Raw genomic sequence first — 21,579 nt, 5'->3', positions numbered from 1 at the left:
TTACCCCAGGAATGATGATGTTCATTACCCTGCCTGCTACCCCACATATGATGATGTATATTACCCACTCTTTTAATCCTGGGATGATGATGTAAATTACCCATCCTCCTACCCCAGGGATGATGATGTATATTACCTACTCCCTTACCCCACATATGATGATGTATATTACCCATTTCCCTATCCCAGGGATGTGATGTATTTTACACACAACACTATCCCAGGGATGATGATGTTCATTACCCAGCCTGCTACCCCACGTATGATGATGTATATTACCCACTCCCCTAATCCAGGGATGATGATGTAAATTACCCACACCCTATCCCAGGGATGATGATGTACATTACCCTCTAACCTACCCCCAGGGATAATTATGTATATTACCCACCCGCCTATCACAGGGATGTGATGTATATTACCCACAACACTACCAAAGGGATGATAATACATATTACCCACTCACCTACCCCGAAGGATGATGACGTACATTACTCACTATCCTACTACCAGGGATGATGAAGTATGTTACCTACTCCCTTACCCCATGTATGATGATGTATATTACTCATTCACCTACCCTGAGGGATGTGATGTATATTACCCACTCCCCTACCCCCAGGGATGATGATGTATATTACCCACTCTCCTACCCCCAGGGATGATGATGTATATTACCCACTCACTTACCCCAGGGATGATGATGTATATTACCCACTCTCTTACCCCCGGAATAATGATGTACATTACCCACTCTCCTACGCCAGGGGTGACAATGTATATTATCCACTCGTTACCCCAGGGATGTGATGTATATTACCCACTCCCCTACCCCCAGGGATGATGATGTATATTACCCACTCTCCTACCCCCAGGGATGATGATGTATATTACCCACTCACTTACCCCAGGGATGATGATGTATATTACCCACTCTCTTACCCCCGGAATAATGATGTACATTACCCACTCTCCTACGCCAGGGGTGACAATGTATATTATCCACTCGTTACCCCAGGGATGATGATATATATTACCCAATCCCCTACCCCCAGGGATGATGATGTATATTACCCACTCACTTACCCCAGGGATGATGATGTATATTACCCACTCTCTTACCCCCAGAAAGATGATGTACATTACCCAATCTCCTACACCAGTGGTGATGATGTATATTACCCACCCTCCTACTCCAGGGATGATAATGTATATTACCCACTCGCTACCCCAGGGATGATGATATTTATTACCCATTCCCCAACCCAAGGGATGATGATGCATTTTACCCACTACCCTACCCCAGGAATGATGATGTATATTACCCACTCATAACCCAGGGATGATGTATATTACCCATTCACCGACCTCAGGGATGACAATGTATATTACCCACATCCCCTATCCCGGGGATGTGATGTATATTACTCACTCTCCTACACCAGGGATGATGATATATATTACCAACTTCCCTACCCCAGGGATTGGATGTATATTACCCACTCTCCTACACCAGGGATGATGATGCATATTACCCACTCCACTATCCCAGGGATGATGTTATATATTACCCACCTGCCTATCACAGGGATGTGATGCATATTACCCACAACACTACCCCAGGGATGATGATACATATTACCCACTCCCCTAACCCAGGGATGATGATATCTCTTATGCACTCTCCCACCCCAGGAATGATGATGTACATTACCCACTCTCCTACCCCAGTGATGATGATGTACATTACCTCTATCCTACCCCCAGGGATGATAATGTATATTCCCCACCACCCTATCCAGGGATGATGATGTATATTACCCACTCTCCCTACCTCACATATGATGATGTATATTACCCACTCCCCTACCACGAAGGATGATGATGTACATTACCCACTATCCTAACCCAGGGATGCTGATGTCTATTACCCACTGTTCTACCCCAGTGATGCTAATGTCTATTACCAACTGTTCTAGGGGTGGTGATGTATATTACCCACTCCCATGCCCCAGGAATGATGATGTACATTTCCCAGCCTGCTACTCCACGTATGATGATGTATATAACCTACTCCCCTACCCCAGGAATGATGATGTTCATTACCCACTGTGCTACCCCACATATGATGATGTATATTACCCACTCCCCTAACCTGGGGATGATGATATATATTACCCACCCTCCTACCCCAGGGATGATGATGTATATTACCCACTCCCATGCCCAGGAATGATAATGTCATATATTACCCACCCGCCTAACACCGGAATGTGATGGATATTACCCACAACATTACCCCAGGGATGATGATACATATTACCCACTCCCCTAACCCAGGGATGATGATATCTCTAATGCACTCCCTACCCCAGGAATGATGATGTACATTACCCACTCTCCTACCCCGGGGATGATGATGTATATTACCCACTATCCTACCCCAGGGATGTTGATGTATATTACCCACTCACTTACCCCATGGATGATGATGTATATTACCCACCATCCAACACCAGGGATGATGATGCTTATTAACCACTCTCCTACCCCAGGGATGATGATATATATTACCAACTCCCCTACCCCAGGCATGTGATGTATATTACCCACTCCCATGCCCCAGGAATGATGATGTACATTAGCCAGCCTGCTACCCCACGTACGATGATGCATATTACCCACTCCCCTAACCCAGGGATGATGATGTAAATTACCCACTCCCCTATCCCAGCGATGATGATGTATATTACCCACTTCCCTGTCCCAGGGATGATGATATATATTACCCTCTATCCTACCCCCAGGGATGATGATGTATATTACCCACTCACTTACCCCAGTGATGTGATGTACATTACCCACTGTCCTACACCAGGGATGATGATGTATATTACCCACTCTCCTACCTCAGGGATGATGATGTATATTACCCACTGTTCTACCCCAAGGATGAAGATGTACATTACCCACTCCCCTACCCCAGGGATATGAAGTATTATTACCCACTGTTCTACCCCAAGGATGATAATACATATTACCCACTCCCCTACCTCAGGAATGATGATGTACATTACAAACCCTCCGACACCAGGGATGATGATGTATATTACACTTCCCTACCCCAGGGATGATGATGTAAATTACCCACCCTCATACCCCACATATGATGATGTATATTACCCACTCTCCTCCTCCCAGAGATGTGATTTGTATTACCCACTCCCCTACCCCGGGGATGATGATGTATATTACCCACTCTCTTACCTCAGGGATGATGTTGTGTATTACCCACTATCCTACCTCCAGGGATGATGATGTATATTACTCACTCCCCTACCCCAGGAATATTTATGTATATTACCCACTACCCTACCCCAGGGATGATGATGAATATTATCCACTCTCCTACACTAGGGATGGTGATGTATATTACCCACTCTCCTACCCCCAGGGATGGTGATGTACATTACCCACCCTCCTACCCCAGGGATGATTACCGGCATTGTAAAGATTTCCTTGTACTCATGTAACCCTATGCAAATGATAATAAAACCTCATTCTAAATCCTCAGCTCGCCTTCTGCCCAGGAAGGAGTTCAGTCTCTAACATTTCCTCATCATTGACAATTCAGGTACCAGTGCAATGAATGATTTTGGAGCGATACTTTGTAATTAGTCTCATTTATCACTGTGTCTAATTTTGTTTCTTTCCTCATATAAACACTGGCTGCTAGACACTTTCATCAACAGTAATAAGATCACTGTCACCAATTGCACTGTGATCATCAGTATTCACTTCAACTATTGGCTTTAAAACAAAATCAATATACGCCAGAACACCAAGCACAACAGCTGCAGTGACACCTTCTAAATGAAAGTGTTCCAGTCGGGGAACACTTCAGCCTCCGATCCTGGGGTAAGCATTCTCCAAGGCAACCTTCAGGATATACAACAAAGCAGAATCGCCAAGCAGAAACGGATAACTAAGTTCCGTACTCATGAAGGTGGCCTCAACTGTGATCTTAGTTCATGTCGCGCTACATGTAACCCCATCATACTGTTCTGTATCTGTAAAATCTTCCTTACTGTCCTATTTTGACACCATCACCTTGATAACTTATTATGATTACTTTAGTTAGTTTGTACAGTTTTGGATAACTTGTTACTTTGGTTAGATCCTTGACATACGACTCTTATAGCTATCGTTATTCCAGTAATTTGATTTGCCTCCAGCACCACCTTATTTTTAATTTTTTGTAATCATCTCTCTGTCTTAATTAATCGGATTACAGATCATCCCTTCACTTGCTATTTAGCTGTTAACATTTTACTCACATTGTCTGACATTCTTGATCACCTGCAGAGACTTATTATTGATCCTGTCCACGCTCCACTCACACTATTTGTATGATCTTTTGATCTCTCTGATTATAAATTCTGGGCCTGTGTGTCTTCTCCTCACTTCATCTGATGAAGGGGCAGCACTCCAAAAGCTTGTGATTTCAAATAAACCTGTTGGACTATAACTTGATGGTGTGCGACTTCTGACCTCTTTAAAAAAAGGATAAAGTTGCCCTAGTCCGAGCAGATCATAGAGCTGCTCTCAGCTGTTGTGAGGGTTACCTCAGCTGTTGTGAGAATTGACGTCACTTTACATTGAAAATGAGCTGTCCAACCAACTGAGCTAACCAGCCTCACTAACATCTTTACAAGACCAGCAACCATTGCAATACCAACATCAGCAGCTTATACCTGAGACATCTGCGCACTGAGGCTAGGTTTCCCAGGAATCGCATGTACGAGCAGGTTGAGCAGCAGGAGAAAGATGATATTGGATTCAATTAGGGTTTTAGTGAGAGCTGAATTTACAGGTGATACATGATGATGCGAAGGAGTGTTGAGAGATTGGGAAGCAGTGGAAAATTCTCAGATGGAAGGTGTCAGATTGAATTTTGAGGGGAAGATTTTTGATTGGGTTGAGGACATGGGGAGAAACTCTGTCTCTGAGCCAGAAGCTCTGGTTTCAAGTCCATATATAAAGACCTGTGAGGAGGAATGTTCATAGGGGGATAAGCACAAATGGCATGACAGCTTTCTCTCCTGAACTCCACACCATCGACATCTCAGTCTGCTTGATGCACCACAACTTGTGCCATCCCTCACTCAGCAGCACTCACAGGCAGCCAAAGACTGACACATTTACACAATGCACCTTGTAATGATTCCAGCATCACACCCATCAGCTGCTATCTGCACTAATTTTCCAGCTTATTCAATGATTCGGCATGGTGGCCCAATGGAGAATCAATGGATGCCACTGTTTAAAAAGGGCAGTATTCAAAAGATGGGGAATTATAGACCGGTTAGCTTAACTCCTGCAGTGGGGAGGATACTTGAGTCTATTATCAAGGAAGAAATAGCAAGGCATCTAGATAGAAATTGTCCCATTGGGCAGATGCAGAATGGGTTCATGAAAGACAGGTCATGCTTAACTAATCTTTTGAAATTCTGTGAAGACATTGCTAACATAATGGACAACAGGGGCCCAATGGGTATGGTGTACCTAGATTTCTTAGAAGCCTTCGACAAGGTGCTGCATTAGAGTATGCTGCATAAGATAAGGATATATGGTGTTATGGGTAAAGCATTAGCATGGATAGAGCATTGGTTGACTTACAGAAAGCAAAGAATGTGGATAAATTAGTGCTATTCTGGTTGGCAATCAGTAACTAGTTGGGTGCCTCAGGGATCAGTGTTGGGACTGCAATTATTCACAGGTTATATAGATTATTTGGAGTTGGGGATCACGTGTAATGTGTCGAAGTTTGCAGATGACACTAAGATGAGTGGCAGAGCAAAGCGTGCAGAGGACAGGGAAACTTTGCAATAGAAACATAGTTACTTTGAGTTGGCAAAGGTTCAGCAGATGGAATATAATGTTAGTAAATGTGAAGTCATCCATTTTGGTAGGAGTAACAGTAAAAAGGATTATTACTTGAACAGTAAAAAGTTGCAGCATACTGCTATATAGAGGGACCTGGGTGTCCTTGTGCATGAATCACAGAGGGTTGGTCTGCAGGTACAACAGGTAATTAGGAAGGCAAGTGGAATTTTGTCCCCTCATTGCTAAAGGGATTGAGTTTAAAAACAGGGAGGTTATGTTGCAGCTGTACAGGGTGTTGGTGAGGCCACACCTGGAGTACTGAGTGCAGTTTTGGTCTCCTTACTTGAGAAAGCATGTACTGGCACTGGAGGGGGTGCAAAGGAGGTTCACTAGGTTTATTGCGGAGTTGAGAGGTTTGGCTTATGAGGAGGGACTGAGTAGACTGGGACTATGTTCATTGGAATCTAGAAGAATGAGGGGGGGATCTTTTGAAACAAATAAAATTATGAAAGGAATGGATAAGATACACGGAGACAGGATGTTTCCACTGGCAGGTGAAACTCAAAATTAGGGGGAGCAGATTTAGGACTGAAGTGAGAAGGAACTTCTTCACCCAGCGGCTTGTGAATCTGTGGAATTCCCTGCCCAATTCAGTAGTTGACGCTACTTCAGTAAATGCTTTTAAAGCTAAGATAGATTTTTTTTGAATGATAAAGGAATTAAGAGTTACGGTAAGGGTGGGTGAGTGAAGGTCATGGAGAGATCAGCCATGATCTTATTGAATGGCGGAGCAGGCTCGAAGGACCAGACGGCTTATTCCTGCGTCTAGCTCTTATGTTCTAAAAGTAGGGAGGTTTTGATAAAACTAGATAAGGCACTTATCAGACCACAACTGCAATACTGTGGTCAGTTTTGTGCCCTTTTTCTAAGGAATTATATCCTGACATTGGAGGCAGTCCAGAGAAGTTTCACTAGATTGATCCCAGGCATAAAGGAATTGTATTATGAAGAGAGGTTGAGTAGGCCTGTATTCGTTGGAATATAAAAGATTGAGGGAGGTGACGTTATTGAAAATTACAAGATTCTTAGAGTGGGTGACTCGATCTGAAACATTAACTCTGCTTTCTCTCCAAATATGCAGCCAAACCTCCTGAGTTTCTCCAGCAATTTGTGTTTTTGGCTATGATTCTTCCAGTACTTCTCAGAGTAGATGTGGCAAGATAGTTTCCTCTCGTTGGAAAGTCATAGATAAGAGGGCACAATCTCAGAATAAGAGGTCATACATTTAAGGGTTTTATAAAGGGGAAACAAATTTCAAAGTCACAGAAGATTAACATAGGATAGAAATATCAACAGAAGATCAGCTTGCGTCTTATGTGAATGATTTGATGTGACTAGATGCCGGAACATTCCCGGGTATGAGTGTACTTAAGGCTAGGATCAAATGGTGATATCTGAAACATTGCAGCTGACACTGATGAAATTCTTGAGATCCAGGCATGTATTAGCCTGCTGCCACTCAGCCGAGACTCATACAGGAAGAATGGCATTTGACCTGACATTGAATGATAGTTGTTCCAGGTGGAGTGGGACTCTTGTGAAGAAACATAGAAATTGGAGGAGAAAAGAAAACATAATCAAAGCTTTGTCACAGTATAATCTTGTGTGACATTAAATACATGATTTCTCCTGTTCTGTAATGCTACCAAAATTAGACAGAAGTACAAGTGGGTGTAGGTGCCAGCAGGAGATGAGTACAGAATGTTCGTTTCTGTCTATAACATTGGCCAAATACACTGAACAAAAATTGGTGAAACAAACAAGAATAAAACCATTTTTGCTTGGTAACAAAACAGCAGTTTGTAACTGGGTGATGATTTTAGAGCTGCTCAGAGAGGGGAACTTGCAGGAGAATTATGAAGTAACAGCATGAAGTAATGGCAGCTGGTGGAACTTAAACTGAATTAAAGAATCTGAAACTGAAAGCAGTCTCAATAATCATTTATCAATTGTTGATTGTCACAAAAACACATCTGCTTAACTATTGTCCTGCAGGGAAGGAAATATGCCATCTTTTTCTAGTCTGGCAAATGGTGTGACTTCAAAATAGAATGCAACAATGCAGAAGTGAGCTTTATTTGTGAAATAAATATTGCCTCCCAGCACCAGGGACCCGGGTTCAATTCCACCCTCAGGCAACTGTCTGTGTAGAGTTTGCACATTCTCCCTGCGCCTGCGTCATTTTCCTCCAGTTTCCTCCTATGGTCCAAAGATGTGCAGGTTAGATGGATTGGTCATGCTAAATTGCCCATCGTGTCCAGAGATGTGCAGGTTAGGAGGATTAGCTATGGGAAATGTTGGGATACAAGGATAGAGTAGAGGAGTGGGTCTGGGTGGGATGCTCTTCAGTGGGTCAGTGTTGACCCGACGAGCCTGCCTCCACATTATAGGTTTTCTATTATTCTATGAAATGTAGTTTAACTAATAATCCAGAGCCCCATGCTGCAGATATGCGTACAAAATACCACCACAATAGTGTTAGCAATCCTCCCTGCCTTTGTCTAATGCCCCTGTGATTGGTATGATACCTGGCGAAGGGGGGAGGTGATGTATATAAGTTACAACCAACCGGGACAAAAAACAAGTGTCTGAAGAAAGGAAGGGATGCAGTGGGTGAGGGTGGATTATACTGAGTCTGTAACATGGAGTTCAACTGATTCTATTCACATTTAAGGACTGGCATGAGGTTTGTTTATAGTAAACAAAGTTTCTTGTAACTGTTTCTTAAAAGAACAGAATGGAGAAAAAATCTGCAGGATAATGCTCTAAATTAGATTAAATATTAAGTTGATACGTTAACGTTGTAATAAACAATTTAAATCAATGGCTGTTTGGAAACCGAAAGTTAGCAGAGATGTGATTCTTACCTCATTGATCATGTGAATACTGGGGAGCAGGGAATTAGTTTTCTAGGATAGCCAAAAACACGGTGAGGCTGCTAAAAGGGAACTGCCCAAACACAGGGCCTCACAAGGCATGCTCAGCTTATCTGGAGCTGATTATGCAGGTTGCAAGCATTGAGCTGGGTACAAAGAACTGAGTCCCGACAGAACTGTTAGCTCAGGTTGATAGAGTCTGGATTAGAGTGGTGCTGGAGAAGCACAGCAGGTCAGGCAGCATCCAAGGAGCAGGAAAAATCGACGTTTCGCCCAAAAACCCTTCATCAAGAATGGAATTGATACAGTCTGGTTTACCACTGTACTAGGAGACCAGAAAGAGAAAGCTGATCATTCCCTCTATTAGATGAGCCCACGCAACCTGATACCTGGGGATGTGTGAGTATCAGCCTTACTGAGTTTATGTTCAAGCAGCAAATAAAGTTGCAAACTGTAATTTGTGAGACTTGAGTTATTGGTACCCAGAGTTAATGATCAATGTGGATGAGTTGTAGCTGCCCTCTGGGCAATTAGGGATAGCCAACGCAGGGTTAGTCAGTAACACATCCCATGAATATATTTTTTTAAAAACTTGCTTTGAAAACAGCTGGACATATCAGACGAAGTGAGAATGCAAAGTAACAATAAGCAGGAGGTTAAGACTTGCATTGGGTAAGAACTCAAGCCTTGAGGTGTGGCTGGGCATGAATGAGAAGTATGGAGGCTGTTACTAAGATGTGCAGGCTGGTTTGTAAAGATTTGTATGGCCTGTCATTTAAATATTCCATCAGTGAAATAACTCCACAGCAGCAAATATCCTGTCACCAAGTCAACCTTTATTTACACGTGAAATGTCCTTGACACTGATCCTGCTCCCTCAGAGCCAACTCTCAGAGTGAACAGAACCTCTCATATTCCTGTTTATTTTATTTTTTCTTTTTTTTTCCCCTCTCAGAGTGAACAGGATGTCTAACACTCCTGTTTTTTTTCCCCACCCCCACACTACCACGTAACTGCGGTAGTGCTTATTTTTTCCCCAGCACCCATGCTGTATGTTTGTGCAGGTGTGAGACACAGTGAAAGACAAAAAGGTGCACGAATATTTATTCAAATTTCCACCACCAGGAAGAAAGGAAACACCCGAGTGGCCAGTGACAAGCAGTGCCCTTCATATCAAAGGGCAATGCTTTGTGATCAAACAGTGAAGGGAAGGGCAGGGACTAAATCAAAATAGAGTTGGAGGGGAAAATAATGCACTCCTCTTCCTGAAGAACTCTAGGGTGTTGGTGGACACTGTGTGCTCCTTCTCTAGAGACACCCGGGCTCTAACATAACAGCAGAAGAGGGGCAGGCAGTCGGCCCTAATGACCCCCTCCATGGCCCGCTGCCTCGACCTGTTTATGGCCAGTTTGGCCAGGCCCAGGAGCAGACCCACGAGGAGGTCTTCAGACCTGCCCTCCCTCCTCCATACCGGGTGCCCGAAGATTAGGAGCGTGGGACGGAAGTGCAACCAAAAGCAGAGGAGGAGGTTTAAGAAAATCAAAAAGGGAGTGCAAACACCCACACCCAATATACACGTGGTCCACGGACTCCACAGCACCACAGGATATTCCTGTTTATTTATTTTATTAAACAAATTACAAAACAGTTTACAAAAAACATTTACAGCTGTACACAAGAGACAGCAATTTTACAAGGGAGAGGAGCAGCAAAGCTAGGCCCCAAACCCTACTGTTCAACCATTTTACAGGGAGATTAGATTTAGATTAGATTAGATTACATTACAGTGTGGAAACAGGCCCTTCGGCTCAACAAGTCCTCACCGACCCGCCGAAGCGCAACCCACCCATACCCCTACATTTACCCCTTACCTAACACTACGGGCAATTTAGCATGGCCAATTCATCTGACCTGCACATCTTTGGACTGTGGGAGGAAACCGGAGCACCCGGAGGAAACCCACGCAGACACGGGGAGAACGTGCAAACTCCACACAGAGGGTCACCTGAGGCGGGAATTGAACCCGGGTCTCTGGCGCTGTGAGGCAGCAGTGCTAACCACTGTGCCACCGTGCCGCCCAAACCTCAAATCCCAGTTCCACATATGACAAGACAGTGACAAGGACATTTGTACATTAGACAATACTGTTACATACAAAAGTGCAGACAATACAGACCCAGCAAGCCCCTGTCTCTCCCAGCTTCCGATCAATAAGGCAGCCCGCCCCTACCCACCTTCTGGCTCTCGGTCCACCCCATGCCCCTTCCAGTTCTCGGTTCGCCCTGACACCTTTCGACCACCTCTAGGACAGCCCGCCCCGGGTGACAGCGGTCAGGATAGCCTACCCACCTTCTGGCTTCACTAACTGACCTCAGCACCTTTTGACCACCTCTGGGGCAGCCCACCCCATTACCTGCCTAGGGTGACAGCGCTGAGGACAGCTACCCACCTTCTGTCTCTCGGTCTGCCCCTACGTACCATTGGGCTCTCACCCACCCCGCTGCGCCATCCAGCCAGTGAGCTATCCTCGCACACCTTCCGGCCACATCTAGGACAGCCAATCCGCTTCCCTAGGATGACAGCGTGCAGGGTAGCCCACAAGCCTTCCGGATCTCAGCCCGCCCCTATGCACCTTCTGGTGCTCGGCTGCCCTGACAACCTTTTGACCACCTCTTGGGCAGCCCGTCCCGATTACCCCTTCTCAGGATGATAGTGCTCAGAACGGTCTACCCACCATCTGGCTCTCGGGTCGACTGACATCAGGGTGGCCTACCCACCCTCCAGCTTTCAGGACAGCCTACCAACCTTCAGGTTCATAGGATGGCCTACCCGCCCTCCGGCTCTCGGGGTGACAGCTTTCAGGACGACCCGTGAGCCTCCCAGCTCACAGTAAGGCCTGTCAGACCCAGGGACACGCAAGACAGTGCGGGTGATAGACCCAGGAAACACCACAATACAGTTAGTTACCAAAGAAAGAGAGTCCTTTCTGGTACACAGTCCAAATGTATAGAGTCTTCAAGATATGGAATCCATTTCCAGGAGGAGTCCACTCCAGTGCAATGTCAGAATTAGAGTCTGCTCCAAACTGCAGAGTCCGTTGCTAAAAACAGTCCACAACCAAGGGCAGAGTCCACTCCTGGAGGCAGCAAATGCACACCCCACAGCACACAGGTGTTCAGTCTCGATGGAGTCCTGTCCAGCCTTGGAGAGCCAGGCCCACTCACAGGAACACAGTACATAGTACAGGTGCAGTTAACTCACAGGGGTTTGGTCCACTCCTGAAGGAAAGGTCTTCTCCCAAACTTCAGGATACAGCAACTGTTCACCTCCCAGCACACACACAGGTGTTCATTCTTCAGAGGCCCAGTCCCAGGGCTAGACCTCCCACAGGAACAGCTCCTCTGGTAAAATGTATGTCTTCCACAATGGCTCAGTCCAAACACCAATTAAAAAAAATGAAGACACATACAAAAAAAACAAAGAAAACTAGAGTCCAAGGGCTCAGCCCAACCACAAAATTAACATTGTACTTTTCTCAAAAAGAGTAAAAAGAGAAAAGAGTAACACACAGGCTATAACCAGGCAGTGAAACAACAATCGTCTAATGAGAACTGAGCTACACCTGAAACACATTATGTGAATCAGGCGTTTAACAATCATCAGTCCTCCCTAAGAGGAATGCCAGTTAACAAACTGGCTAAATAATTCAGCCAATTCAGTAATCAGGTTTCCACCTCCAAAAAAAAAGAGAAGCAGAAACTAACTGTAACACCAGCCAACATAGAGTCAGTCCCCTAAATTGAGGAGACTCTGAACCTCCTGTTTATTTTTTTTTAAAATCTTCTTTATATAACCCCGACACTACCACCTAACCGTGGTAGTGCTTATTTTTTCCCCAGCACCATGGTGTGTGTGTGTGTGCAGGTGTGAGACACAGTGAGACACACAAGGTGCACGAATCTTTATTCAATTTCCACCACCAGGAAGATAGGAAAACACCCGGGTGGCCAGTGACAAGCAGTGCCCTTCACATCAAAGGGCAGTGCTGTGTGATCAAAACAGTGAAGGGGAGGATAGGGACTAAATCAAAATAGAGTTGGAGGGGGAAATAATGCACTCCACTCCCTGCGGCGCCCACCTCTCCCTAAACAACTCCAGGGTGTTGGTGGACACCGCGTGCTCCTTCTCCAAGGACACCCGGGCCCTAACGTAGCCGCGGAAGAGGGGCAGACAGTCGGCCCTAACGACCCGCTCCATGGCCCGCTGCCTGGACCTGTTGATGGCCAGTTTGGCCAGGCCCAGGAGCAGACCCACGAGGAGGTCTTCGGACCTACCCTCCCCCCACCATACTGGGTGCCCGAAGATCAGGAGCGTGGGACTGAAGTGCAACCAAAAGCAGAGGAGGAGGTTTTTCAGAAAATCAGAAAGGGAGTGCAAATGCCCACACCCAATATATACATGGTCCACGGTCTCCACAGCGCCACAGAACAAGCAGTTGGGCTGGGAGTCCGTGAACCACCGCAATCTGCGGTTGCAGGGGACTGCTGCGTGCAGCACCCTCCACCCCAGATCCCCGAGGGAAAGGGGGAGGACTCCCACGTAGAGAGCCCTCCACTGGGGATCCCCACCGCCCGGTGGCAAATGGGCACGCCAAGGCGTGTCCGGACGGTGGATGAGGGAAAAGAGGTGGACGTTGTGCAGCAGCAGTTTAGACAGGGCCCACCTTTTTACCCACTGAAAGGGAACAAAATTAAAATTCCGGAGGCGGCTCAGGTTGTGGGGCACAGGCTCCCGCGGGAAGTACGGGACCTTGGGGCCAATGTGAAATTCCGTCTGGGCTGGGGTGAGCGCAGACGGGATCCCACCGCACACCTGAGCATCCTCCAACTGGTGCACTACGTCGGGTCCGAGCACCGCCGTTTTAAGGCGTCGGATGGCGGTGGCCACGTACTGGACGTCTACTGCTGCCCTGCTCGCTATGTCCTGCGGCAGCGTCCAGCCCAGGCCCCCAGCACCCAGCACGTCCCCTCGCCGCCACAGCCCTCGCCTCTGACAGCCACTCAAACCCGCGAGTACGGAGGTGTGGATTCCTGAGCAACTGCTCCGTGATGACAGCCGCTACTCCAGCCGGAGAGTAGGCGCGGCACGATTCGACCATGTTCCAGACAGTGATCAGGTCCTGGAAAAAGACAGGCAGCGTCTTGAGGACAACCTCCAAACCGTCATGGTCGACGAACAGGAGCTGCATGTTGTAGTTGAGGTTACGCTCCTGTCGGAAGAAATACGTCGCGGAAAGTCAGGAGGCATGGGATAGAGGGAAATTTGGCCAATTGGATAGAAAACTGGCTAACCGGTCAAAGTCAGAGAGTGGTGGTAGATGGTAAATATTCAGCTTGGAGCCCAGTTACAAGTGGAGTTCCGCAGGGATCAGTTCTGGGTCCTCTGCTGTTTGTAATTTTTATTAATGACTTGGATGAGGGAGTCGAAGGGTGGGTCAGTAAATTTGCAGACGATACGAAGATTGGTGGAGTTGTGGATAGTGAGGAGGGCTGTTGTCGGCTGCAAAGGGACTTGGATATGATGCAGAGCTGGGCTGAGGAGTGGCAGATGGAGTTCAACCCTGCCAAGTGTGAGGTTGTCCATTTTGGAAAGACAAATAAGAATGCGGAATACAGGGTTAACGGTAGGGTTTTTAGTGAGGTGGAGGAACAGAGGTATCTTGGGGTCTATGTTCATAGGTCTTTGAAAGTTGCCACTCAGGTGGATAGAGCTTGTAAGAAGGCCTATGGTGTATTAGCATTCATTAGCAGAGGGATTGAATTCAAGAGTCGTGAAGTGATGTTGCAACTGTACAGGACTTTGGTTAGGCCACATTTGGAGTACTGTGTGCAGTTCTGGTCGCCTCACTTTAGGAAAGATATGGAAGCTTTGGAGAAGGTGCAGAGAAGATTTTCCAGGATGTTGCCTGGAATGGAGAATAGGTCGTACGAGGATAGTTTGAGAGTGCTAGGCCTTTTCTTGTTGGAACGGCGGAGGATGAGGGGTGACTTGATAGAGGTTTATAAGATGATCAGAGGAATAGATAGAGTAGACAGTCAGAAACTTTTTCCCCGGGCACAACAGAGTGTTACAAGGGGACATAAATTTAAAGTGAAGGGTGGAAGGTATAGGGGAGATGTCAGGGGTGGGTTCTTTACCCAGAGAGTGGTGGGGGCATGGAATGCACTGCCTGTGGGAGTGGTAGAGTCAGAATCTTTGGTGACCTTTAAGCAGCAATTGGATAGGTACATGGATGGGTGCTTAAGCTAGGACAAACGTTCGGCACAACATCGTGGGCCGAAGGGCCTGTTCTGTGCTGTAATGTTCTATGTTCTATGTTCTATGTTCTATGTTCTATGTTCTATGTTCTATGTCGCCAGGGCGCACCACCTAGGAGGAGGCTCGACGTAAAGGTATTGCTGCAAGGTCTGAAGGCGGAACGTCGCAACCTGGGTGCGGACGCACACCAGTGACTGACCGCCCTCCTCAATAGGGAGACTCAGAACCTGCGCGGCGACCCAGTGCATCTTTTTGTCCCAGAAGAAGTTGACCAACGTTCTCTGGATGTCAGCGACAAAGCCAGGAGGATGGACCAAAGTGACCAGCCGGTACCTCAACATGGCGGCCACCAGCTGGTATATGACCAGCACTCGACTCATGTAAGATAGTACTCGGAGCAGTCCTGTCCAGCGGCCTAGGCGAGCCGAGACTTTGGGCTCCAGCTCCTTCCAGTTGGCCGGCCAGGATTCCTCAGCCGGGCTGAGGTAGACCCCCAGGTAGAGGAGATGGGTGGTACTCCAGCTGAACCCCCGTAACTCCTCCGGCAGAGAGTCCACCCGCCACGGACCGACCAGTAGTCCGGAATATTTGGCCCAGTTGATCCTGGCGGAAGACGCTGCCGAGTACATGGTTTTGCCCCTCGGGAGCCCATCGAAGGCGCCGGTCAGCTCCTCTAAAGTGACGGGAGCGTCGAGCCTTGCGGCGTCCTCCAGGCCGGGCTGCGGCAGGTCCTCCCACAGAACTCTGCGAGCATCCTCGCTGGACAGATCCGGAGAGAACAGAGCCATGTAATAGTTTCGGACGTGGCCCTGATCCCCTCCGGATCAGAGACGAGGGACCCGTCGTCGGCCAGCAGCACAAGGAGCTGCTGACGGGTGCCACGCCTTTTTTCCAGCGAGTAGAAGAAGGGGGAGCCGCGGTCCAGGTCCTGGAGGAGCTGGATCCGCGACCTCACGTACGCGCCCCGAGCCCCGACGAGCTGCAGGTCCCGGAGCGCGGCCTTCTTCTCTTTGTACACCCCGCGCAGGGCCGGGTCCGCGTCGGGCTGACCGAGGCGTGACTCCAGGTCGAGCAACTCCCTCTCCAACTCCCCGATCCTGGATTTCAGCCTCTTTGTCGACCCCCTCGTGTACTCCTGACAGAAGACGCAGATGTGAGCCTTGCCCACTTCCCACCATAGCCTCAGGGAGGGGAAGCTTCCCTGCTTCCTTCTCCAGCCGGCCCAGAAACAATGAAACGAGTCCCGGAACCGCTCGTCCTCCAGCAGCAGGTTGTTAAAGTGCCAGTACGCGGAGCCGAGCCTGGCGCCGAACGGAAGGATTTCCGCCCACACCAGGTGGTGGTCCGTGCACGACACCTGTCGCATGGAGGCCTTTGGAAAACAGGAGGCGTACGCCCGCGAAACGTACAGGCGGTCGATTCTGGACGCTCCGACCCCAGGCCTCACGAAGGTGAAGGCGATGGAGTCGGGATGGAGATTCCGCCAGACGTCCACCAGGTCGAAGGACTTGACCAAGTCCCCCAACCTCCTCCCCGATGCCCAGCCAGTGCGGGCACCGCCGTGGTCCCTGCCCTCGAGGACGCAGTTAAAATCTCCCCAAGGATGACGCACTGGTTCTCGATGGAAGCGACATGAGCGGACACTTTTTCGAAGAAGCTCGCTTGCCTCGGCCCGGCCAGGGGAGCGTAGACGTTCACCAAGTGAAGCACCGCGCCCCCCAGCTGAACCGTCAGGTGAAGCAAACGGCCTGGCACGGGCTCCCTGACCCCCAAGATCTCTGACTGAAAATGCGGGGCCAACAGGATAGCCACCCCGCCAGATCTGCGAGTGAGGTGACTCATGTAGACCCCCCCCCCTCGCCACTCCAGGAGCCAGGTGGCTTCGTCTCCCGGGGTAGCGTGGGTTTCTTGCAGGAAGCACACCGCATACCTCCCATCCCGGAGGACCGAGGGGGTCTGGAATCTGCGCTGTGACTCCCTGCTGCCGCTGATGTTGAGGCTGGCTATAGTTGTCTCCATGTCGGAAGCTTTGTGCAACCACCACCAGTACAGTTAAAAACTTATATACCCATTTACAGGGAGGACGAGGGAGGGGCACTGAAGTCCCTTGCCCTCACCAGGAGTGCCCCCAGGAAGTTCCTGACTCGCTTTCGCTCATTAATGTCGAGCCCAGGCGCCTGACGAGCAGCGTGGGCCGACCAGTAAACTCTTTCAAAGGAGCTCCAGCGGTCGAGCGCCAGTTGGGCTCTATCCCGGCGACTCCGAGTTTCCTCGACAAATTCCCGGAGTTCCTCGAGGGGGGGGGGATGAGGGGGAGATCGGTGGGGGGCACCTGGGATTCGAAATTGTCACTGCAGACGGAGTCCGCGTCGTCCCCGGTGTCCGCCACCGATCCCGAACCCTCCTCCGGGTGGTCGCCCTCGGTCACCGACCCCTCCCCCACCGAGAGGATGGGGGCTGGTCCAGCGCTGCCAACTGGCCTCAAACCCCCAGCAACCCCACCCCCAGGGGCACCAGCGGTAACTTCCTTGGCGCACCACTTCCCGGAACGCCCCGAGTTCGGGTCATCGGGCGGCAGAGGCTCGGGGCCCCGCTCCTCTTCCGACACCGGGACACCCAGCTCCTCGGGGAAAGGTCGTCCCCCAGGGCCAAGGCCCCCGGAAAAACAGTCTGGGAGGGAGGAGCGAGGATAACACCTTCCTCCCCTCCACCACTCGACGACCCAGCGGAGGGTCCTCCGTCGTTGCCAGCACCACGGCCCTCATGGTTATTAAGGTCCTCCCCAAGGGCCGGTACCTCTTCCCTAGAGAGACCGGGGGGGAATTTATGGGCCTACCCCTCCCCGCCCTCCTTGGTGGTCATGGGGCCCGAGGTCCCTCCCCCCAGCCTTTCCCGGAATACGTTTGGCTGGGGGGGCGGGCCGGGCCGGGTAGGGGCCCGGTTCCCTCGCCGGGGCCCAGAGACACTGTTGCTGCAGGTGGTGGGGCAGCGGTGGTTCCCCCCAGGTTAGTGCCTGGGTAGGGCGGGGCTCGAGCTCAGGGGCCCCCGGGCCAGGTGTTACAGCCCCAGGGGTTTCTCCATCAGGGTGGGGAGTGGATGTGGGGTTAGTGGGACCAGGATCGGGTTTGGGGGGTCAGGGTTCTTGCGCCGGGGCGACTCTGGCACGGCCGCAGGGGCATTGTCGTGCCGGGGCGGGGCAGGGCAGGTCGTGGGCTAGGTGTCAGGGAAGGGGATAGAGTGATCTCCCCGTGGAGAACTCGGAGTCGCCGGGATAGAGCCCAACTGGCGCTCGCGTCTTCTTCAGCGCCTTCGGGCCGGTCGGATGTTCACCCCCCTCCCTGCCAGAGGCTGGAGCATCGTAAGCCTCCGGTGCTGGGGCTTGTGGTGTTGACTTCGGGGGAGGGGGAGTGGGTGCGGCGGCACCACCATCAGCCGTTGGCACGGGCTGGGCAGCCTTCTGGGTGGGGCAGTTTTTTCTAATGTGCCCCACCTCGCGGCACAGGTGGCACCGCACGCCATCTGCCGTCCAGAAGGCGCGGTAGGCCGCGCCCTCATGGAGGAGGGTGAATGAGCCCTCGGTGACCTCCTCCCGGGCCAGGCAAATGAACACCTGGCGCCGGAAGGAGTAGATGTGTCGGAAGGCGGGGTCCTTAAGACCGAGCAGGAGCGGTTGGACCCCTGACCGGATCTCCCCCAGGGTGTTGAGGTGGGGAAGAAGGAGCTCACTGGGAATGAAGGGCGGGACGTTGGAGATCACGACCCTCTGGGCCGTAACCTCCAGAGGGTCGACGGGCAAACGTGTCCTGCCCACAGTGAGCCCCCTCTTCACGGCCAGGTGGACCGCCTGCTCGGTGTTAAGAAAAAAGACGGCCTTCCCGTACATCCGGGCCGCAGCGACGATGGCCAGTGGGCCGACCACACTGGCCATGGCCTTGCTGCAGGCCTCGATGATCATATTGGGGTAGGGATAGGCCTTTACCCCCAGGCATTTGGTTAAGTGCCTGAAGGGGGTCACGGTTGTGGCCGGGGTTGAGACAGCCGAGCCTAAAGCAGTGGCTACCCCGGCGTCGGTGCGGCTGGGCCCCGCGACCTTCGGGCTCGCCATACTCTGCTGTTGGATATTGGTAGGCCCCAGGCAGCAGCGGTGGAGGTGGGCCTCTGGCAGCAGCAGTGGTGGAAGTCCTGGGGATGTGCCCAAGGCCAGTCACCCAAGGCGAGTCCCAGGCAGCGACGGTGGAGGCCGGCCTCAGGCAACAGCAGCGATGGAAGCAGGCCTCGGGCGAGTCCCAGGTAGGCCCTCAGTCGCAGCGGTGGGGGGGGGGGGGGGGGGGGGGGCAGACCTGTTGGGGAGGGTCCCCAAGGCAAGTCCCAGGCAGCCCCAAAATTGAGGCCCACGCAGCAGCAGCAGTGGAGGTGGGCCTCCAGCAGTGGCAGTGGTGGAGGTCCTGGGGAGGGGACAAGGCGGGTCCCAGGCAGCGGTGGTGGAGGCAGGCCTCAGGCAAGTCCTAGGCAGGCCCTCCGTCGCAGCGGTAGGGGGGGCAGAACTGTTGGGGAGGGTCCCCAAGGCAAGTACCAGGCAGCCCCAAAATTGAGTCCCAGGCAGCAGCAGTGGAGGTGTGCCTGTAATAGCAGCGGCAGTGGTGGAGGTCCTGGGAGGGACCCCAAGGCAAGTCCCAGGCAGCAGCAGTGAGGCAGGCCCCAAGCACAACAGCTGAGGCAGGTCCGGGCAGGGTCCCAGAGACCAGCAGTGGGAGTGGGCCCCCAGGTCAGCAGCAATACTCCCTTGACCTGCGTGAGGCCCAGGCTGCAGCTCCAAGAGTAGGCCCCAGACACACAAGTTCTCACCTCCTTCTGCTTCTGCCTCCTCCTCCTCTTCTTCCTTCCTTCTTTCCTTCCTCTCTCTCGATGCAGGGCAGCTAGTCCAGGGACAGTCCCCTTCAAGGAGGAGAGTCTTTGCACGTGCACACTCACACTGCTCCAATTCTCAATAGGGAAAACACCTGTGTGGCCAGTGACAAGCAGTGCCCTTCACATCAAAGGGCAGTGCTGTGTGATCAAAACAGTGAAGGGGAGGGTAGGGACTAAATCAAAATAGAGTTGGAGGGAGAAATAATGCACTCCACTCCCTGCGGTGCCCACCTCTCCCTGAACAACTCCAGGGTGTTGGTGGACACCGCGTGGTCCTTCTCCAAGGACACCTGGGCTCTAACGTAACCGCGGAAGAGGGGCAGGCATCTCCTGTTTATTTATTTTTTTTTGTAGAGAGACAGAAGCATTACATTCATGTTTATTTATTTATTTTTTTTATATATATTAACTCCCACACTACCACCTAAGTGCGGTAGTGCTTATATTTTCCCCAGCACCCATGGTGTTTGTGCGCAGGTGTGAGACACAGTGAAAGACACAAAGTGCACGAATCTTTATTCAATTTCCACCACCAGGAAGATAGGAAAACACCTGGGTGGCCAGTGACAAATAGTGCCCTTCACATCAAAGGGCAGTGCTGTGTGATCAAAACAGTGAAGGGGAGGGTAGGGACTAAATCAAAATAGAGTTGGAGGGAGAAATAATGCACTCCACTCCCTGCTACAACTGGTCCTCACTGTTTCCTAAACACAGGAAACTATCTCCCAAAGAGATTCAACTTTAGGGATCTGGAAAACAGTATAAACACAAGTTGAGTCTGCAGTGATATCTCTCAATGTTGGGAGGTACAGAAATGAAACTTACCCTATCAGTATTGAAGCTTCTGTTGGGACAAGACCATTAATTTTCTAATTGAAACCAAAGGGTAAGAATCCCAGAGGAGGAATTACCCAGTCTCCAACCCTTCGCTGGTAATACCTTCCATTTTATGTCAAACAGCCTGTGGTAATAGATTTCCTTTTGATTTGTTTTGGGATGTTGGCATCTCTGCCCATTTAATGCCCATCCCTAATTGTCTAGACAGCAGTTAAGAGCCAATCATATTTGGGTCTGGAGTCGCATGTAGGCAATAGTTTCATTCTTGAATTAGAAAATTTAGTAATTTTTATAACAATCACTTCATGGACATCATTGGAGTTGCAATGTCAATTTTTAAAATTGAATTTAAATTTTGCTCTTAATGAAATTTGAACCCAAGCCCCCAGATCACTTTGATCACTCGTCAAACCACAATATCACAAGACCATCATCTTCCCTTACACTAATCAGCAATACAACCTTTCCTTCTGCTCAATCTCTAAAGCTTGTAAGTGCCAATGACTTTGGAAGCCTGGATCTTCATGTTAAGGACCTGGGAGCAATCATATGGTGGCCATTGGGACTGAAAAGCTGCTGGCCAGTCAGTTCTCTACAGGTGGAATTCTTGTTTCTTTGGGCTCAAAGATCTACTCTGACACAATTAATACCACCCTCCCCCAGCATACTATCAGAGGCAGTGGCCTTGTGGTAT

Source organism: Chiloscyllium plagiosum, unplaced genomic scaffold (genome assembly GCF_037043375.1).
Source record: "Chiloscyllium plagiosum isolate Xiang-an unplaced genomic scaffold, Cpla_swu_hap1 HiC_scaffold_32, whole genome shotgun sequence".
Taxonomy (NCBI): Eukaryota; Metazoa; Chordata; class Chondrichthyes; order Orectolobiformes; family Hemiscylliidae; genus Chiloscyllium; species Chiloscyllium plagiosum.
This window is presented reverse-complemented; position numbering follows the sequence as displayed.